This window comes from Passer domesticus, chromosome 3 (assembly GCF_036417665.1).
Source record: "Passer domesticus isolate bPasDom1 chromosome 3, bPasDom1.hap1, whole genome shotgun sequence".
NCBI lineage: Eukaryota > Metazoa > Chordata > Aves > Passeriformes > Passeridae > Passer > Passer domesticus.
This window is the reverse complement of record NC_087476.1, coordinates 109,180,028-109,200,502: the sequence shown is the minus strand read 5'-3', so window position 1 is coordinate 109,200,502 and position 20,475 is coordinate 109,180,028. Positions and strand designations below refer to the sequence as shown.

The following is a 20,475-nucleotide window of genomic DNA, read 5'->3' as shown; positions in this document are numbered from 1 at the left end:
TGCAGTAATGAAGGCTTATTAAAATACCTATTGTACAATAAATACCTATGTTACAATTAAAATGCAGGGGAGGGGAGTGCTATACTACACTGCTTAAATTCCTTCCCTGTAAGCCTCAGTCTGCCTTGCATTAGTGTGCTGTGAGCAATGGAGTGAACAAGTTAGAGCTGGGTCATGACTCACTGTTTTATGGGCTGTGACACATTATTTGTGTCTGAGCAGGGCAGTGAGCGAGTCAGAGCTGGGTTATGACATCTGCATGTCCCAAATGGCAGCACACCCTTCTGGGCTTGAGTGCCACTCTCTAGGGGAGAGCAGAGCTTCGTTGCTCACTTTGATGGGTGAGGAATTTGGGGCAGGATGGGAAGGTGGGACCAGCAGTGAGGAGTGTCATGAGCTGCTCCCTGGGATCCCTCTGCACGTCCTGTGCCCCGAGTGAAAACCCCAAAGCTGCTCCTGTGAGTCTCCAACTCCTCCAAGGCAGGAGCTCCCAGACCTTCCCGGGGAGCTGAGTTCCTGAGGCTGCACAAACAGCAGGCTTTGCCAAAGTGCACTGCCTGACATGGCATGGAGCAAGTGCTGCATGAAGTACTTTTTTCCTTTCCCTTCTCTGTTCTGGGCAGCAGCTTCCGCTCTGGGGCTGCCTGGCTGAAAAAAGGGGAAGCTGCTTTACCCAGGGTTTTCTTGGAAAGGAAACTTTGTCTTCAAATATGTTTTAAAGGATTGTGGTATCAAGACAGTGTTTATTGCTCATTAATATAGTTTCATTATGGACTGTTTCACAATAACATAATTTTTATGTTGTTTTTAAACAAAAAAGAAATTGCTCTTCTACCAAGTAGTACCACATAGCACTGAAGTGTGGGGAAGCAATGGATTTTGCATGATATCTTTTTTTACCTAAAAATGCTTATTTTTCCTGTTGATATTGGAAAGTGATTTGAATATCTAAAGCTAAAGTTTATTCTTATCACCAGTAACTGAACATTTAAAAGGGCTGAAAGCAAAGTGCTTTATTTATACTTTTGTTTTAAATGTCAAGTTTCTATTTTCACCTATGACACTTGTTAACACAAAACATGGTTTAGTTACTGTTTCCTGGAGTTTCCTTTTCTTTCTCACGCAGTTTATTTTAATCCATCCCCAGTTGTCACCATACAAGTAGCTGTGGATAAAACAATGTCAGTGTATTTCTCAGCCAGCCCCTCTGGGTATAGCTGGATTTCCTGTGACGTTGCAGATGATTTTTTTTCAGGATTTTATATGGGGCATGTAGACTGTGTCCTGCTTTCTTGACATGTCAGAGTATTCCACATAGAGGGGGCAGCAGATCATCTGCTGCTTGCTGCTCTTGCTCTCTGCCTCACACCTTTGCTGAGCTGTGCAGGGCAATCTTCTGTGATGTGGGAACTTCTTCACAACCTCAGTGGTGCTGTTAATTCACCTCACAAGAACTGCCAAATAGTCACTACTGGTAGGTAGATGTTTATTCTTTGATTGGAGGATATAGAAGTAGTATCCTCAGAATTATATATTTAGTAGTCTTACCGCAAAAATTACTGAGAGCTAAAGAAACTATAAAACTGGCTGCTTTCAATTACCTCCTTTTATTTTTTTTCCTCTCCTTAATGCTGAAAGAGATGGAGAAACTCTTTTCCCAGGGTAACAGCTCCACTTAGTGGTGGATGAAAACATCTTCATCGGTTCGAGCAAGTCGCAGGTGTTCCAATGGCTGGCTGACATTCCAGAGCATGGAACACCTGCCTGTTAAAAACGGGAGCCAGGGAGGCAGGAGGTTGTTCTCCTCACTCTTTAAATTATAGGCATTTACCCTCTTCAGGCCTAAAGTGTACTTTACCTGGGTTTACAACAATGTATTTGTCATTAACCTGACAAGACCAGGTCACCTTTGGGAATCATGGGGACATTCAGAGTCCTTTGGGACCTTTTCTGTTTTGTCCAGGGGTGTTTTCTGGCTGCAGGGCTTCCCCTCCTCTTTGGTCAGCAACACTCAGAACACAAAATAATGAAGTCTGAAGAGCTTGAGGATGTGCTTTAATTGTGAGGCTATGTAAATTCTGCTAGAAATTTTGATTTTTTTAAAAATAAGTATTAAAAATCAGTCTCCAAAATAATTTTGTTATGATTCAGTATGGCTGAGTTTGATGCCTTTGCAGGCAGATGCTACCAAATTCCAAATAAGTTTATTCTGCACTTTCAGGGGGATTTTTAAGTAGTGATGAGGTGATTTGTGCAAGAAATCCGTGCTGTAAATGAAAAGGAAACAAGATACTTGTTTTTTTGTGGTTATTTTCTTGTTGGGGGTATATGTACATTACTTCATGATCCATTACCCTGATTATTGTCTAGCTGTATTTTTATTGCCCTAGTCACTCTGTATTTGTATTCTAGTAGGTGAACTTTGTCATCTACTGTGTGTATAATCCATAAATAGTTTGATCGTAGAGTAGTTTCTTACTATTTAAATCTTGGTATTCATTTTCCATTGGCCTTTTCTATGTCGTTCTCTCCTTCACAGCTGTGTTCTGTGTATATTTACTGATAACTTTCTTGTCTCTAATTTAATCTCTCTTTAACCACAATCTGTGTAATTGATTATCTGCTTTTACGTCATGAGGCAGTTATTGGAATTCTTTTGGTGTTTTTTATGTTCTACTGAATAATAACATTGGGTGTTCAGGTTGGCTGTTGCAAGTAGGAGAGCAAGAAATTTACAACTAAGACTGACTTGCTCATGTAGAGTTGTAGTAGGCTTTCAAAATCTCACAGATTGGTGTTGGTGTATTTTGCCTATTCCATTTAAAGAACAAGGACGAGTTGCCTTCTATTTTATAAGCCCCTTGCTGTAGTAAGTAACTTTTCTCTCTCATTGCTTCTGTGGGTAACTTGAATATATGCTGTTTCCATTCTTGGTTCCTTTCACTGTCTGGGCTCCTCGAGTGTCCCCTCAGAGGTGCCAGGAGGGAGGGCAGTTTTGAAACAAAGACTGCACCTCTGAGAAGAGTTCAGCTGACCTGAAGTTTTGGGCTGTGTTTCTTGGTCTCTGCAGGTTGCTTAGCTTATGGAATGAGGAAGGGATAGGAGGGAAGAGAGGAGGTTTAAATTGATCCAAAGATGTGGAAGCTTTCACTGGCTCTATGTGCAAGAACTTTGTATCTGAAGCAATGGAAGAAATGTAATTTTGCTTCCTTGCATGCTCAAAGCATGGAAAAGTACATAAGAATGTCCACTGAGGACAAACCATAATGTTTACTTGTTTGCTGGCAATTTTGTAGACATTACTTCCTACATTCTTAATGAACCTTAAAGTCAGGGAATGTTTTCTGACTTGAAACTGCACAGACTATAAAGCACGTTTCCCAGCTTTTTGTCAAAAACATTTTTGAGCCCGTGTTTGTGTGTCTAGCACAGCAATATATTCCAAAGTTCATAGTAGACTTCTCTATCTTCCCACCTGTGCTGATGTTTCACTGTTGTCCTTGGGTCATTCCCAGGGCTCAGGCTGTGGTGAGCAAGCCCTTTCCAGTAGGATATTCCACTGACAATAATTGCTGTTGTTCCTGCCACAAACTGTAGCCCTCTTTTTATGTGGCAGGCCTATTAAAACTTGGTCTTTGCTGATTCCAGACCTACTGATTTGGCAGATGAATGGAGAAACATGCCCCACCTGTTGTTGAAGCTTTGCTTGTACATTCCTGTGAGCTGGAGCTGGAGGCAGCCTCACCTGCCTTGTACTGTTGCCTCAAGGCAGCATAATTCCACACAAACACTTGCCTAAACAGTTAAAAAAAAATAAAATTAAGGTGGGCTGTCTGCAGCACTGCCAGTTAGCCTCTTCCAGTGCTCCATTGTCCTTGTGGGGAATCATTCTGGCCCAGATCTTTGTTGGTACACTTGAGGCTGCTCTTGGTTTTCTTTGCAATTACAGCTCTGGAGAACAGTCTGCTCTCTGTGGCTGGAGGCTCGCTCCTTCTTGCCTCTGACTAATCGACCCCAGTAATGTGACAGTGTTTACATGTGGGATTTCACTTCCCCTGATTGCATTAGCAGGTCATTAGCATTCTCTTTCCACGGATTCATTTATGTGAGTGCTCAGTGTCCTGCTCTGCTCCTGCTGCCCATGGCTTTCAGGAAATAGCTCTGCCCAGCTCTGCTTGCACTCTCTCACCTGCCTGGGGAAGCATTCCAGGCAGGATTTCCAGGCTGTTCTTGTACTGAGATCTAGGAAACTGCACTGACTTCTGCATCTGTCCTTTTTAGAGAGTCTTGGAAAAAAACTTTGATGCCTTTTTAGACACTGTTTTCTAATGATGCCTTTTTGAATAGACCCACTGAAACTTCTGGAATGAGAGAAAAAAGTAGTCTAGGGTTTGTTGTTCATGCTGGCCTTCAGGGAAGAGTTACAAAGAGTAATGAGTTTAAGCTGAAACAATGAGATCTGACTTTTCCTTCTGTCTGTAGCTCTTGTGTAGCTTCAGGAACCCCAGCCTAGAAGGAGTTATGAATTGGCTTCCACTCAAATATCAGCAAACACTCAAAAGAAAAGAAACATTAGAAAACATTACAGAACAATTGACATAATCAGCTTCATTTTATTGGTACATGTGTGTTCTTTTGTAGTTGACATTCCCCAGTCCATGCTTCCCCCGTCGCCTCTGAAATTCTGGATCATGGTTGCTCATGATGATTTCTCATTTTGAATGCCCTGGAGCATGTTTTATCACTCACAGGTTTGGGGAGATTATTTCTCTCTCTTGAAATGCCTGGCATGACACCACTAATAAAGGTGATAAATAAGGTGAAAGTAATGGGAAAGAGAGGGTAGGTGATGGGACATAGAAATGAATTTCTTTCTAGTCTTAAAGGACACCAATTTTAAAAGTGATACAATAAAATGAGGTATTAGCAAAAAGTTAAGTTTTCGTCTGATCATGTTGTTTTCCTGATGAATCTTTTAGAGCAAAACTAATTTGAAAAGGAGTAGCAATTAGCCCAGAATTTTGGTAAAAGCATGCTTTTTATTGGGTGGTTGAATGTCTTTTATTACTGGACTGCTGCAACAGTAGCTCTGCAAGGGCAGGTTTTGCCCTACATCCGAGTGGCAGCCCAAGTCTGATCTTCCCATCTGTTTCTGGAAATAGATGTTGGGGAGCAAATGCCAGCATAGCATAGGGAATTTACATTCTGAGTACTGCTGATGCCATTTGCTGGGAGAATGTGGGGGAAAAGACTGACATAGGACCAGGATGAATTCCTTATTTGCTGATCAGTTGCTATATCAGAAGTTATTACAAAATCTTGGGTATCTCTTCTAGTGCATCTTTGTGCCATGTGAGAGCTTAAGTTTAAATTGGCTATTTCCTTTATTTAAGAATCAGTAGTAAAAGCTTCTCTATGCATTCATTTTGTATTTTTTGCTTGAAGTAATTTTTTTGCTTAAAATAATTGATTGGGTTAGCTTTTTTTCTGAATTAAATGTCTGCATTTAATATATTTAGAATAGCTTATAGTTCAGACATGCTTTCCTGGTCCTTTAATTCCCCTGTCATATTCTGCTGTGTGTGATTATGTGAACTGTGACTAGCTGCCTGTGTAAATTAGGCTGAGTATTCTGGTTTAGATATAGCTAGGAATTAAATGCTGCTTTGTCAGCTGTCTCGCTCTTGTTCTGCTTTAAATGTAATAGAGATTCAGAAAACCTGTTTTACTTTTAGTTTTTGCTTACATTAAATATTTAGCACTTTGTTCTAGTTGAGAAATCTCCGAGATTAGGCCTTTGGAGCAAAACTTGCAGAAATTGTTGTCTTGATTGGCTGCTCTGGTTGTAAAGGAACCAGGGGAGGAAATCTTTCTTGGAGGCCTGATCCTGTGCTTTTCCAGTAATACATTGCTGTTCCTTCTGTGCTCCATGATGGCCTTTCTGGGCACTTTTAACCAAAAGGGAAATATGATCAGGGGCAGGGTCCTGACTTGGGACAGGAGCAGGAGAGAGGCTCTGCACAGAGAGGATCACTCTGCTTTGGGGTGTCTGAGAGTGGGTGAGTCCCCTGTGTGTCCACACTGACCCTACAGGAGTCCCTTACTTCAACAGTCTCCTTGGATTTGGCATCTTCTCTGAAAACTACAGAAGACAGTGGAAGTAGATTTCACTTGCTTGAATTCTGCTGGAGAAATTCTACACCAAATGCTGTAGGACAGGTAAACTACCACTTATATTTAGGGCAAGTGTGAAAGACTGTGGGTGTTTTCCCCTCTACATGGCCCAGCACAAAGGGGAGGCACCAGCAGCCCTGGTTTCAGGCAAGGATTGTGAGGGCAAGAGCTCCATAAACATTTCTGAACAGCACAGTTAATTAATTGATATTCTGACCTGCAGCCACTCCTGTATCCCCAGGCAAAGCCTGTTAGTGTCCTGTTAGGACATACAACTTACTGTCTGCAATGTCATTTTCCATCTGACCAAAACAAGACTGTGCCCAGATCACCTGGAATTAGGGCCACTGTGAATCCTTTCTGTCATTAGTACATAATAACCTTTAAAGCAGAGCTGAGAGATGACAAAAATCTTATTTAAATAAAAAGTTTAGAGAAACCACTAAAATAACTCCTAATATCTAATTAACTTCTTACACTTTTAATAGCTTTTTTTATCCTGAATGACTGCGAAATGTGAGTACATCAATGTCTTCTCTACTGTGTTTTTTTCAAAAACAGTTAGGAAAATTTTCTTTTGGTATTTGATCTTCACCTCCTAAATGAAACGCAGTGCCCAAACTGTGCTTTAAATAGTGTTGTTTCTGATGCTGTGTAAATAGCTGCACTAAGTGCATCTATATCAAATACAATTTGGCAGATGCTATGGCAATTTTGAGAACTATATGACAGCATTTTGGCTTTAACATTTTCTGGTGAAGGAGATCTCTCATTTTCTGGTATTTGTGCTACAGTTACATGGGAGGGTCTTGCAAGTGCTCTGGGCAGAGCATCCCAGGTGTGAGGCTCTGGCTTTGTGTCTCACAAAGTGTGGTACACGACACACATACATGGCAACATTTAATTTATACCGTTATTATTGATTCACAGCAGTAAAGTACAACTGTTTTCTAAATTGCTTAGGACCATTTTGTTTGGGTTTTTGAGGGGAGGCTATTTCCTGCTAGAGGAATCTGTCTCCTATAGCCAAGGCAGCTGATTGGAGTTGCTATCAGTGGTGTCTCTTGCCAGCTGGAGGGTGGAAGCTGATAAACAAGGCAGACAGCTTTGGAAGCAAACCTCTAATAAAACATTAGGCATGTTTAAAAACAGCAGTGTGTTTTAGTCACTCTTAGCATATGTTTATTCATAGGAAGTCAGCAGTAAAATACACTGGCCAGTGCACGGAAGAGCTGGAGTCTGCATGAGGTCCTTTCCCTTTCAGACATCAAATACATAAAAGTGTCTTTGTGATTGTTTTACAGTGGGGTTCTAATCATACTCCAGGCTAAGCTGAGCCAAGCAACTTACCTTTTAATAGAAAAGTGTTTGCTTTTAAGCTTGTTCAGCTTGGCACATTTTTTCTGGTTTTACGTGTCTGAGTATGTTTTTACACCTCCATACAGTCACGGCTGTGTGTTTGCTCTTGATGTGGTTCAGAATATCATTATGTAAAATACCACTGTCTGGGGCAGCATTATGATGGATAAATTTCATTTTTGACCTGGTAGCTGTACGGTGTTGAAACAGCAGCATATGCTGCTGCCATGTAGTACAAAATATTCAGTATGGAAAATGGAAAAAATGGCAGTGCATTTAATGAAAAATGTTTTTGACATAAGTCACCTTCAAAGGCAGATAATCTGGGAGTCAAATTGAATATTTTGGTTGATTTGAGATAATACCTTGCAATTGCCTGTGCTCAAGGTACGGAAATATGTGTCAGAAAAAGAATTAAAATATCCATTATTGTGTAAAATGTAGCTCTGCATTAAGTAACTGGATAGGATTGTACATGCAAGCAGTTGTAATTTAACTGAGAGCATATTATTTAAAAATAGTGGCCAGCAGCAGAACTATAGCCAGCTGACAGGAAAATAAGGAGTTCTGGCCTCCTGAATATCCTTGTTATTAGGAAAACCATCTGGCAGTGTAATAGCTCTGAGTGTTATTTCTTTCAGCCTCTTATCTTTGGTTGTTAGCTGCCTTAATAGAGTTTAATATAATAGAAATTAATTGACCTCCATAACTTAATTGATGCCATTTCATTCATTTCCCTCCCAGCATATTCTTCTTTCTGAATTGATGCTACACCATCACATTGTGTTTTTCCTGTGAAGATTCTCCTTTCTTATTGTTTTGCTTTATCAATATCTGAGCCAAATGGCTTCTTGAATCTTGACAGGCAGTAGAAACAAACTTTTTCTGGTTTAGCTTAAGTATGATGGCAACCTGAATCTTGGCTGCAAAGATTGCCTGAATAAAATGGTAGTGAATAAGCTGCTGTAAAGGGCATTTTGTAACTTATCAGTGTTTTCTCTGTTCCCAAACATTAGCATAAATATAAGAATAAACTGAATTTTTACCAAATATGTGACTCATACAGAGTTGCATCCCTGAACTGAAAGGTTCCTTTTCTGAGCATGGTGGACTGTGTGTTCTGGTTCTGGCCAGGATAGGGTTAATTTCTACAGTCTGGAAGGGGAATAGAGGAGGATGATTTTCCCCAGCTTCTCACTCCTTTTTCCTCCTTTAGGCCTGTTACAACAGCTTTTGCGAATTTTGTATTTCCCTTGGATGCTAAGGAAAGCATTTTCTTGTTGCTGTGTCTGCTGTGACTTCTCAGTGCAGCCCGCACCTGCTTAGAGTCAGGACAGAGATTCTGGGAAGGTCACTCAAAGATCTGCCCCGGGGGTGGACAGTCATGAGTGCCATGGAATGTGTAGCAAATGGACCAGTATTTGGGGAAAGTCCCCGCTCCAATGGTTTGGAGGTTCACCCCTGAACAACAACGGGACCCTGGTAAGGTGACAGAATATTTGCAAGGAGAATGCTGTGGCAGCTCCAGAGAGGAGCAGCTCACTGCAGTGTTCTGGGTCCTGGCTGCTCTTCACCAGACAGTTCAAGACTGGGCAGCACCCTCAGGAGGAGGAGGAGGAGGAGGAGGAGGAGGAGGAGGAGGAGGAGGAGGAGGAGGAGGAGGAGGGGGAAGTCAGACCTACAGGCACTGTGGCTGCTCAAACTGAGCTGAACCAGAGGAACAGCCTGTAGCAGTTGATCCTGTACAGAAGGAGAAATCCAAGACCAAATCAGTTTGCATAGTGAGGGATGAAGAGGAAGGAGGGCCCTCCCAACATGAGGAAGGGGCAGGGCCAGAGACAATCACCTGATCCATATTCTGGACAGAGCTGTGAGATTAAGATTTCAGCCACCAGGCTGGTGACTTGGCTGCTCCAATGCTGGGATATCATGGCCCATGCTGTGGAACCAAGCACTTGGGATGCCTGGGACGTGGGCATTGACAAGGGGATTGGGAAGAGGACAGAAACTCTGAGTCTCTGGAGGCCACTCCTGCCAAGTGTGCAGCAAAGGTGTTCTGAGGATGATCTAGTGGAGCACACAGGCAGGTGGAATGCCACGGAGAAGGGTACCTGGTACCTGAGACAATCAGCTGTACTGGAGGTAATCTATAAGGATTCAAATTACAGGAGTCCCCTATAGATCCAGATGAGGTCCAGAGGACACAATCCACATGGTGGAAATTTGTGTGGAGCATGCCATTGTTGTGTGCCAGCTCACTGGTGTTGATGTCAATGAAAGGTGAACAAGCAGTGCTTCAGGTGACTGCCCTACTCCAGCAATATGAAAACCATCTCCCTGCCTCCCTAACAACTTGTGTCTCAGCTGTGGAAAGACAGTCCAAGACTGTGGACAGACTGGAAAGACTCGAGCAAGTTGGAGAGGAAACATCCCGTGTCCCACCAGTGCAGACCAGAGTCTCTGCTGCTGGCAGCAAGCATGCCCTGCTTGAGAGAGGGGTTCACACCACGAGGTACCCTAGGGTTTTACCTGCATGACCAGATGGAGGACAGGAGGAGGGGGGATTGAAAACCCACGTCTGCCCTGGTAACATGGTGAGTTGAGAGGAGGAACCACAGAAAATTCTTTTAGGGTAGATGCAGCTCCAGTTTGCAGTGGGCAAGTCTTCAGACAAGAGGGGACAGGGAGCGAGTGCAGCATGGTTTGGAGAGTCTCAGTGTGAACGTTGAATCAGGGAAAACCATTCCTTAGCCACAGCACTATACTTCAGCAGTTATATATATATATAAAGCATAATTCATGTAAAGGCTGAAGATGGTACAGTTGTGTGTTGCATTGGACTGTTAAATAGCAATATTTCTGCTTCTGGAGGGTTTTCTGTAGACTAGAACTGAAAATAAACCAACCTGTCCTTCCTGGCAGTATGGTGGAATGGCAGACTGAGGAGGATGGATGGCAGGTTTTCCAAGTTTGTTTTAATACCATGTGCAGCATAGCCTGAGATAGCAAACAGCTGTGTCTGACTCTGAGGACTTCATCTGCTAAAAATAAATAGACTTACTAGTTTTTTTTTAAAGACTCAGTTTTTATACTATAGTTTTAATGATTTGTACTATAAGAGTATTCTGCTCAGCAAGGGATAAGATTAAAGAAACTCTTAAAGCTTTCCTCCCTAAAGCAAAACAACTCCATGAAACAGTCATAAGAAGGCACAGCACAAAATTCAAAGAACACACACAATATTTACCAAACCAGAATTGACTATTCTTCAGGTGAAGAATTGTGTCCAATTTTTATCTGTAAAGTAGATCCCTGTCATGAAAATCAGTTATATTTGCAATTTTTTTTTCTCCTGTTAAAGAGTGAGAAGTTATTTGAAATGTGAGATTTGGTAGTGCTTTCCACTTCTAAGTGCAAAATAAATTCTGAAAATAATACAAAAATAACATAAAAAATTACTACCATCAGAAAATGAGAAGTCCAAGATGCAAGACATGGCTAATGACAATGGCAAGGGGAGACCAAAGGAGACTGGATGGTCGGGCACTGTGGGCAGCAGGGAGAACATGGCTCTTCAGCTTTTTATACTTTGGAGCCAAGCCCTTTCAGAGATGATGAGAATTGTGTCTGTCTTCATCAATTATGTTCAAATCACATTTTCTTGGTATTTTCATTGCAACTGCAAGGTGGAAGGTGTTATTTTATGTGACAGCTGAATTGCTGGAAGTCATGCTCTGGGTGGACATGATCTGGGAAGACACATCTGGGTAATCTTTAGTTTCATCCCTACCATGTAAAACTTTTCTGTCCCATGACACATGCAAAGCTTTTTCCCTATAGTAGCAAAATTGCCAGAATTTTTAGAAAGACACCATTCTTCTCCATTGGGCAAAAAAATGTGTCTTGGAGCACTGAAAAGTGAGAAGAAGGAAGCTGAGGGAGGTAATTCTCCCCCTCAGTTGTGGAGAGGCCTCATCTGGAGAGCTGTGTCCATTTCTGGGCATCTCTGTACAGGAGAGTTTCAGAACGAATCCAAAGGAGGGCTTTGGAGATGTTGTGGAGACTGGAACACCTCAGTTATGAGGGAGGCTGAGGGAGCTGGGCCTCTTTAGGGCTGAAGAAGACTGTGAGGGCGTCTAATCAACACATATCAGTATTCAGAGGATGGAGCCAGGCTCCTCTTGGTGGTGTCGAGCAATCGGATGAGAGGCAACAAGCAGAAACTGGAACAAAGGAAGCCCTACCTGAACATGAGGAGGAAAAACTTTACTGTGATGGTGACTAAGTGCTAGAAAGGTTGCCCAGAGAGATGGTGGAGTCTCCCTCACTGGAGATGGACAATGCCCTAAGTAATGTGCTCTGAGGGGATGCTGCTTGAACAGTGACATTGGACTAGATGATCCAACTATGGTCCTTACCCACCTTGCCCATTTGTGAATCTGTGATTCTTTGGAAGTGAATCTCTGGATTCTTTGTGGTTGGTTGTTTTTCTACCTGTCAGGTAAAGATGAGTTGGAGTAACAGGCTGTGGTTTAGAGCTGATGGTATGTGCAATACAGTACCTGTATGGAAAGGCCAGTTGTGTGGGTGGGATGGAATGCTTGTGCTGAAGAATGATATGTCAGGGCATGGCTGCTTCAAATTGCTGAGTAATGCTGAAGATATTCATCTCTATCACTGCAACTAAGAGCTCTCACATTGTCTTCAAGTTCAGAATGAGTAGGCATTAACAATCTTTAACGCAGTTTGATTTGAAACTGGGTATGGTGGCACAAGAAACTGTGTTTATTCTCCCCATCTTGTGTGAAACCTCCACTCTGTGACACCCTTCTTGTCCCATGCTAGCTGGGAAGCTTTTGACTGGTTATCAAGGCTGGTCTCCACTGGTGCACAGTGATGAGCAGTGTGATGGCAGAAATTCTGAAGCCTGCTGATCCAGACTGGCGAGAAACAGGAAACATCTGCTGGTAGTGCCAGCTATTAGACTGGACCTTAGAATTTGAAAGGAAGGAAATGAAATGGTGTGGGACCACCATCTCGTAGCATCTGGATTTCCCCCAAAGCTTTAAATCAGGGCAGAGTTTAATGCACCCTGACCAGTGTGTGCTGGTGAAAGCCCGTGCAGAGCACTAACTTTGCTAGTGCTGGCAGTGTGCTGCAACCACTTGATGGCAGCCTTTGATTTGGTACATGCCTCATTAGCCGGAGCACAGTGTAGTGTGCCTGTAGTATTTGTAATGGAATAACACATAAGAACTAAAGACTGCAAGGTATCTGGTTAATGTAGAGATGAAATGAATGAAACAGCAAGGCTAAGCTTTCCTGACCCTTCATGAGAGAATAGATGAAAAAAGGAAGAATGAGGTATTGTGCCGAAGGGAGATGATGAAATTCAAGATCCACACACATAATCTCTGGCTCAGCCTCTGAAATGTTAATCCCTGGCTAGAATTATTTGAGCTGTAGATTGCAATTTATCATCAAAATGGCACTGTGTCAAACAATACTTCTTGTATGTGTGATGTTTAGAACTATCCAATTTTAATATAAAATGGTTCACAGAGTACTGTCTAACATTTAAGTAGCAACTCGTTAAGCTCAGGATATTTTTGCTTATTTATGTGGACTTGTGGTAATCATGTAGATTTCTACTCCATAGATCACTCTTCGGGTCTTTTAGCCATGGAGTATGTTTGAGGGCGTGACCTGTTTTGATCAGAGCAGTGACAGGTGATGGGACTACTTGACAGTAATTCCAACATACAGTGTCCAGGATGGGTTTTTTTGCGGCGCTCAGTTAATTTTTACAATGAAGAAATCTGCCAAAAAATTGTTGATGGCTTAGAAATCCCCAAGATTTAAGAATAATGTTTTGCTGAGTTGTGCAAACAATTGTTTTGAGGTTACAAGAAATATTTTCTCATTATGTTTTATAAGCTAGGATGTCCTTCACGTTTTTCTTTACTTGCTTTTAAAGTATGCCAGTAGAGGGAGTAGAAAAATTATCATCCAGTAAGGATAAAATATTTAGCACTAAAATTCAGCCCTTTCTCCTTCAGAAATCTTAGTTCTCATACTGCAGTCTGTGACTGAAAATAAAAGATGAACACAGTTCAGACATTTTCTGAAATGTGAGGCCATGTGAAAGAGTGTAATTATTAGACAGGAATGTTTAAATCCAAATGCATATTTAGAAATATGAATTGCAGTAGCAATTTTTCCTCCCTAAAACTTATGCTTTATTGGAAAATCATAAAGTGATTTTATTGTTACAGCAGACCCCATCATGTTTTAGTGCATGCTAGTTAATTAATTTCTCTGCATTTATTTTGAAAAGAGGTCTCTATATAAATGTGCAATAAATCGTGTAAGGCTTCTGCAAGCAGCTTAAAACTGGGGAGGAGCTGTTCTTTGTCTCACTTTTTTTTTGCTAGGAGAAGGTGAGAGACTGAATGAGGAGAAGGGAGGAAGTGGCATGTGAATCATGCTAGCCTGGCAAATTTGTAATTCCTCTGTGGAAATTGCTTCAGAAAGTGCTGAGATTTGGAGCGGAAACTATTTGGGATCTTTGCGTATTTAAAAACTCTTTACTCTTAATAAGCTTTCTGTTTCTCTGTGGTGGTAATTAAAATCTCCTCTAAAAATATGCCAGAATCAACAAGAGATTTTCCAAGTCTCTGGTGTGTTTGGTTAGCAGGTATATGCCTGGCGCTCTGGGATCGCAGGCCTGACTGAGCAGTTGTGATGGCTGTGAACTGAACTATGAAGGAGACATTTGTCTTGGAGTGGGACCTTTTGTGTTAATCCTTCCAACCTTTATAGCCAAGCATTTCGGGATGATATTTAGTCAACGAATAACTTGTATTGTGCACTTGTGATCCCTCTCCATCAGAAATGGGTGACTGTGTGGAATAACTATCAGTCTTAGATAAGAGTTATTATTTTATTTTTATTCTTCCTGCATTGTGGCCATTTTTCCTCAGAGGCTGATGCTTTAGTAGCACATATTGTTTCTAGATTGGGATTTATCCAAATAAAAATTTGGTGCTCGGGAGATGAACATCATTACATTGACTGTATCTGTTTATTTGTGCATGCATTTGTTTTCTGTACACCCAAGATAAACATGTTATCAGAGTATTTCAGAGCACATATATTCATGTCTTAAAATTACACATAGCAGTGAAGCTTCACTGCTGTCTGCACAGCCCAGACACGGTAGGCATGGAGTGCATAAACACAGTCACTGGTTTTGCTGCTTTAGAAAAGGTATTTTCTCCTCTGGCTGCCTTCTGCATATCTCTGTGGTGTGAGTTGCTACATAAGATTGCTGGTTTTGGTTTTTGCTGCTACATCAGCCTTGGTATTTTAGCTGTTCAGGCTTGTGCTCTGCCTTGCTGAGGTTGTGCCTCCGTGTGAGTTCTGTGAGTTACAAGGAGAACAGTCATGCTTTCAGAAATGGGCACAGGACAACATTGCACAAAGGCGTATTTTGTGCTGCAGCATCTATTTTTATTACATGGTTAAAGTTTTTGCAACTTAAAACCAGTCATCCCTTAGTTGAGTCTTTGGTTTTGGGTTTCTTTGGCTTAAAAATATGTTCAAAACTTTACGTCTTTACTAGAATCAAGGAAGCTGTGCTTCATTATTTCACATGGCTGTAAAAGATAAGACTGGTTTTTGATAAATGGGGAGTTCACATTTGTTTTAATAGTGGCCTTTAAACCAGGTATTCTGACCCCTAAATTACCTATGAATTTGAGGATCAGATTTGATTAATTTAGTAACATTGAGCTATTTAAATGTTTAAACTTCCATTACATTCAAGATGTCTGGTTAAAATTCTTGTGTCCTGTTTTGCAGCATGGTGCTAATTAAATGTAAAATCTGTCTTTAAACCAGAAATTGTACAGAAGCGAGTCACAACAAATCTTGATACTGTTTTGTGTTCTGGCTGGAAATGGTATGAAGAACAGCTTTTAGATTTTTCTGGGATGTGTACCCGGATTTCACTGTCAGGGTTTAAAAACTATTTTCTTCTAAGTAAAGATTTCAAGTTGCTGTACATAAAAGGAACAAAAGAGTTCTTTAACTTCTTGTCTCCAAATTTTTTTCCAAGTAATTCTTCTGTATTTTAGAGTTGCAGATATCAGGAAAGAAAATAAATCCACGTTTATGTACAGTGCCTGTGGATTTTTTTACTGAAGCAAAGCTAATGGCTGTCAAAAAAACTTCTTTCTGAGCTTACTGCAATGTCTGGATTCTGTATTTCTTTATAAGGAGTGTACTAAAAATAAATAGTGGCAATCAGTCTCTGTTATGATTTTAACTCAAAGTTTATATATCAAGGAACCCCAAATTGAGGTGCCTGAGTAAATTTTGACTGGAGAGCATCAAACCTGAACAGATTTTTGCTGTACGTGTTGTGAGCTTCTGCGTTCCTGAGCTAATTGGATGTAAAGTGTCACGCAGAATTGTAGTATCTGTTGGTGAACCTGGGCAGACAATAATAATTACTAGGTTGAAGCTTGTTTTCTGTTGAAGCCCAACAGTATACCCTAGTTTTTGTTTAGGATAGGTCTGGTTTAATGCTAGTTTACAATTATTACTCACGGGGCATTATCATTTCAGATCTGTGCATCTACTTTTAAGGTACGCCAATTGCTGTAATTAATTAAAGTGCTGCAGATGCTGCTGGTTAAGCCAATTTAAAGAACAGAGCGTGAATTTCCAGTTATGTGAGCTAGATAATGATAATGCCTTAACGTGGCAGTCGCTCCTGTGAGCCAATTACTGCTCAGATAGCTGAAGCAGGGCTGTGGTTCACTCTGCCTCCGTCCATTCCGAGAAGACACGTCTCCTTTTTTATGCCTTTTGCTGCTGAGTAATCTCAGTTTTCCTCCCTGGTTGTGGGGTGGTCCGACTGACAGCTTTTACTCTTAATAAGCTTAGAGGTAATAATCCCAGTCCTGTAGGTCACATGTACAATATGCCTTTTAGTTTCATTTTTTCCTGCTCTAGTTTTGCCAAAACATGAGGCTCTCTGTAATATTATACGAGTGCTGTTGCTGACTACCCGGGACTGAAGCACTACTTTCTGATAATTGATTAATGCATATGTCTCGTGCTTCCACATAACAATAATCATGAGATTAGGTCTGCTTATGTTTGTCAGGTTTTTTAGCTTTGTTTTTTAAATTTGCTTTTATTGTGGAATATTTTAAAATATGGATGGATTGAATATTAATTTAATTAGCACTGAGCACAAATCATAAGTTATGTTAACTTCACAGGCAAGAAGTAGAGAAGAAAATACTCCCATTTGAGATATTCTGTGTTTATTAATTTATTCTTGTGTTTGTTTTAGATGGAAACATGATATATTAATAAACAAGCCATCAGGAACACTTTTGCCTTTTGTACACATATGCACTTATTTTTAGGGGAGCTTTAGAATTGTTGACAGTGCTTGTGCCTGTAGCACTCCAGGAATGTTCATGGGGTAGCTGGAATGTGGAGAATAACATCCTTTTAAAATAATGTGTAAAAACTAATTATTTGAAACTGGTAATTACTTTGTAGCACTTATTTTTATGAGTTATAAATTGTGCAAGTCTAATAATAATAATAAATTTAGATAGTTTTGAAGAGGGAGAAGTGATGTAATATGTGACATGCCTGCTGTTTGACTTGCCAGTGCCCAATTTAAAGTTTCAGGCTTAGGCTGGGGAGAACGTGTGCCATGAAACATTTCTGGGTTTTCCAGGGCAGCTCTGTGACTTGTGCCAGGTATGTTTGAGCAGGGCTGCTGATGTGCCAGTGCCCTGGGGAGTGGCAGCCCCTCAGCCCCTCCAGGGCTGAACCTGGAGGAAATGAGTGCACCCGAGTTCATATGCAAAGTGGGGAGAGAGTGGAATTTTCCCAGAACCGAAGCAGAAAGAACAGGTTTTCATCCTGGATCTGTAAAAGTAAAGCCTTAAAGGTCTGGGAGGCCTCAGGGAGCCTGGGGTGGATGCATGGAGAATGGGCCCTGGAGAGAAACAGGGGAACATTGTTTTGTAGTGGTTGAAGCTTGGGCCCAGACAGAGAAGGAGGAGGAAATTGGCTGCGAAGGAGAGTCCATAATTTCTGTGAGGGAGTGGAAGAGAACAGAGTGCACTACTTAGATGTCTCTGGCCTCATTCCAGAGAGTGGAAATAAAGACAAGAAAGTGCATGTGAGCATTTATTGCTTTGTCCTTTTGTGTGTTCTTATGTGACCTGAAGCAAAGGAAAAAAAAAAAGTTTTTGGAGCTCCTTAAAGAAAAAAAAAATCTTTGTCTCAGTTCAGCCATCCTCTGTCTGCAAGGACAGGGAGCTGAGTTCACACAGGCTGGAACAGGAAGAGTAAATCTCCACACAATACTGCATAAAAATGTAACCCCATGTGATGGCTGAACCATTCTCAGTATGCTGCTGTCAAAACAGGTGGTTTCTTGCTCCGTCCTCGCTGCTCCCCACTTTGTGGACAGCAGCCCCTCTGTGTGTCCATGCTGGTGCTCCCCGGCCTTTGGTGAGCTCAGTCTGACCCAGCTGAAACACTGTGCGGTTTTTTTCTGGGTGGGTTTTCTGCTGGTTTAGTGAAAGGAATTGGTTTGTGAAAGAAGAGCCAGAAAAGTGCCATGGCTGGCGCAAGGCAGGAGCCTGTGGCTGGAACAGTGGGATTGGGTTTTGCTTTGGAGACAGGCGCTGTCTGATGGCTGCAGGCAGAGGTTGTTCCATTGTGCCTCTGCTCTGGGTGAGGCCCACGAGGAGGGATGGGTGTTCCTGGGACCCCTCGTGCCCTGCAGGAGCTCCCACCCTGTGCTGCCGCGCGGCTGCTCCCCGTGGGCCTGGCTGCCTTGGCTGGCCACTCTTGTCCATGACCTGCAGCATATCAGCACTGGAGGGACCTTCCTCCAGACTGGGCTCTTCCAATCCCTGCCAGCTAGCAGCCATCTCCCTTCATGGCGAGCAGAGACCTTTTGCTCAGAGACCATGCATAACCTGCTTTGGCCAAATGTCCATCTGTTCTCTCCTGCTGTCCTCTCATCCAGCGCTGTGAGATTTCAGCGGCACCTCCAGAAATCACCTTCTTCCATGTGGAGCACTAGCTGACCCCAACTTGTATCAAGAGCCCCTTGCTTTGGCTCTTTTAGCCTCTTGCTGTGGTAGGACTCTCTCTCCTTGGCAGCGAAATTGCAAACTCTTAAGTTCATGCTTTCATTTTGGTGATGTGTAAGAAAGATACTGAACAGACTTATTTTTTGTGGCATAGGAACATTAGCAAAGGTTTTATAAGACCATCAATTGTTGTTGAAAGTTTAGAAAAGAATGACTGTGTGGCCAGTCCTCCTCCTAAAGTGAGTAAGAGCTGCCCTTACTCTGTATAGTTTCACTAAAATAAATCCCCTCTTGCAAAAGTATCACAACGCTCTGCCTGGTGCGTGTTTCTGTGGGCTCGTGTTTGTTTTCATGTGCTGTAAACCCCAAGATAGAATCTCCTGGTTTATAAGGGCTAATAATTTGTTCCCAAATTTAACAAGGTGCTTAATCACATGGCTTTCTTTAGCTTGATTTAATTACAAGTAGGTTGTGTACTGAGATTTAGGCTTGCACTTAAATACCTTGTTTAACTGAGGTGTGCCTTTTTGGTGTCACTTGTCACTGTGTTTAAGGGACATGGGCAATTTATGGGCCTTACTGAGGAGCATTTGTGCACATGCTATCCTGTGATAGCTGGGATCAGGGCTAAATTCTCAGTTATGACTGGCTGTGAGTAAGACTTCTTAAATATCTCTTTATTTTGTTGAATTTTTTATGTAATAAAAGACAAATTCTACAATTATGGTTTGTTGTCTGTCCTTAGTTTTGCAGTCTCTTTTAAAAAAAGTTTTGCAATGCAAGTTATGTTTAAACAAATCACATTGTGGGACAGAACTTGAAAATTCCTTTTTATTATATCCAATTTGAAATAACTATTGTTGTTTGTTAAGACTGCACCAGATTGCTTGGGACACAAAGCTCTCACTGCCCATTACTTGCGGAGAAGAAAAAAGAAAAAAAAAAACAACAGCTGTATCAAGTTTTTTGCAATTAAAAATCTGGTAAAACTTGTTTAAGAAACTATTAGCCCAAGAACATGCATCTTTTGTCAGTATAATATGCAGCTCTGAATACAACTCTTTTTATCAAGAGTGCAGTGTTTCATATTTAATCAACGTAAAATTGAGTGCTTCCCTCACATGAATGTAACACAGATCAAGTCTCAGCCAAAGCAAATAAAAGAATGAATGCTTTGTTAATCATCCATAACTAATTTGTGCATACACAGAAAAAATGAAATCTGTTTTTGACAAGACCTTTTTCATAGGAACAGCAAGGGAGAATTGAACATGTAATGTGCATTAGTAATAGAGAATAGCAATGGGAAGATCTGAGATGTTTGCCTCAGATGACTTCAATTTCTAGATAGTAACAGTATTTAACAGAAACCTAAGGTGAGAGAAGGGTGGGTTTTCTGTTGTTTGCCAAAATGTAGTAAGACAAATCTATGCTGAAGCAGACATAGATGGATTCTTGTATGCCTTGCCATATATTCGTAAGTATTGCAGGGAACTGCCACATATCTCTGTGACAAACTCAGCTAATAGATAATACACAGTGAAGAAAATGTTAAATGCATTGCTTCTTTGCACAGGCAATATGATTGTGTTGCTCTGCTGACAGTGTGGTTATGGTTGATGGGGCAGCTTCATTACAAGCTCCTGTTTTCAGGCTATTGCAGCTTTAACAAAAACTAAAATTCACCCATTGGACTGAAATTTTCTATGCTTGTCAGCCTTGAGGTGAATTTTACTTTAAGTACAAAGTTAGAAGAAATCCATTTAGCTATTTCCCTGATTGAAACAAATTTAGAGGGAGG

General features: G+C 41.3%; 1 protein-coding gene across 15 annotated transcripts in view; it reads left to right on the top strand.

The window, feature by feature from the left end:
• The window catches only part of EHBP1 (EH domain binding protein 1), a 205,597-nt gene that overhangs the window by 45,657 nt on the left and 139,465 nt on the right, over positions 1 to 20,475 (top strand). The window lies entirely within an intron of this gene.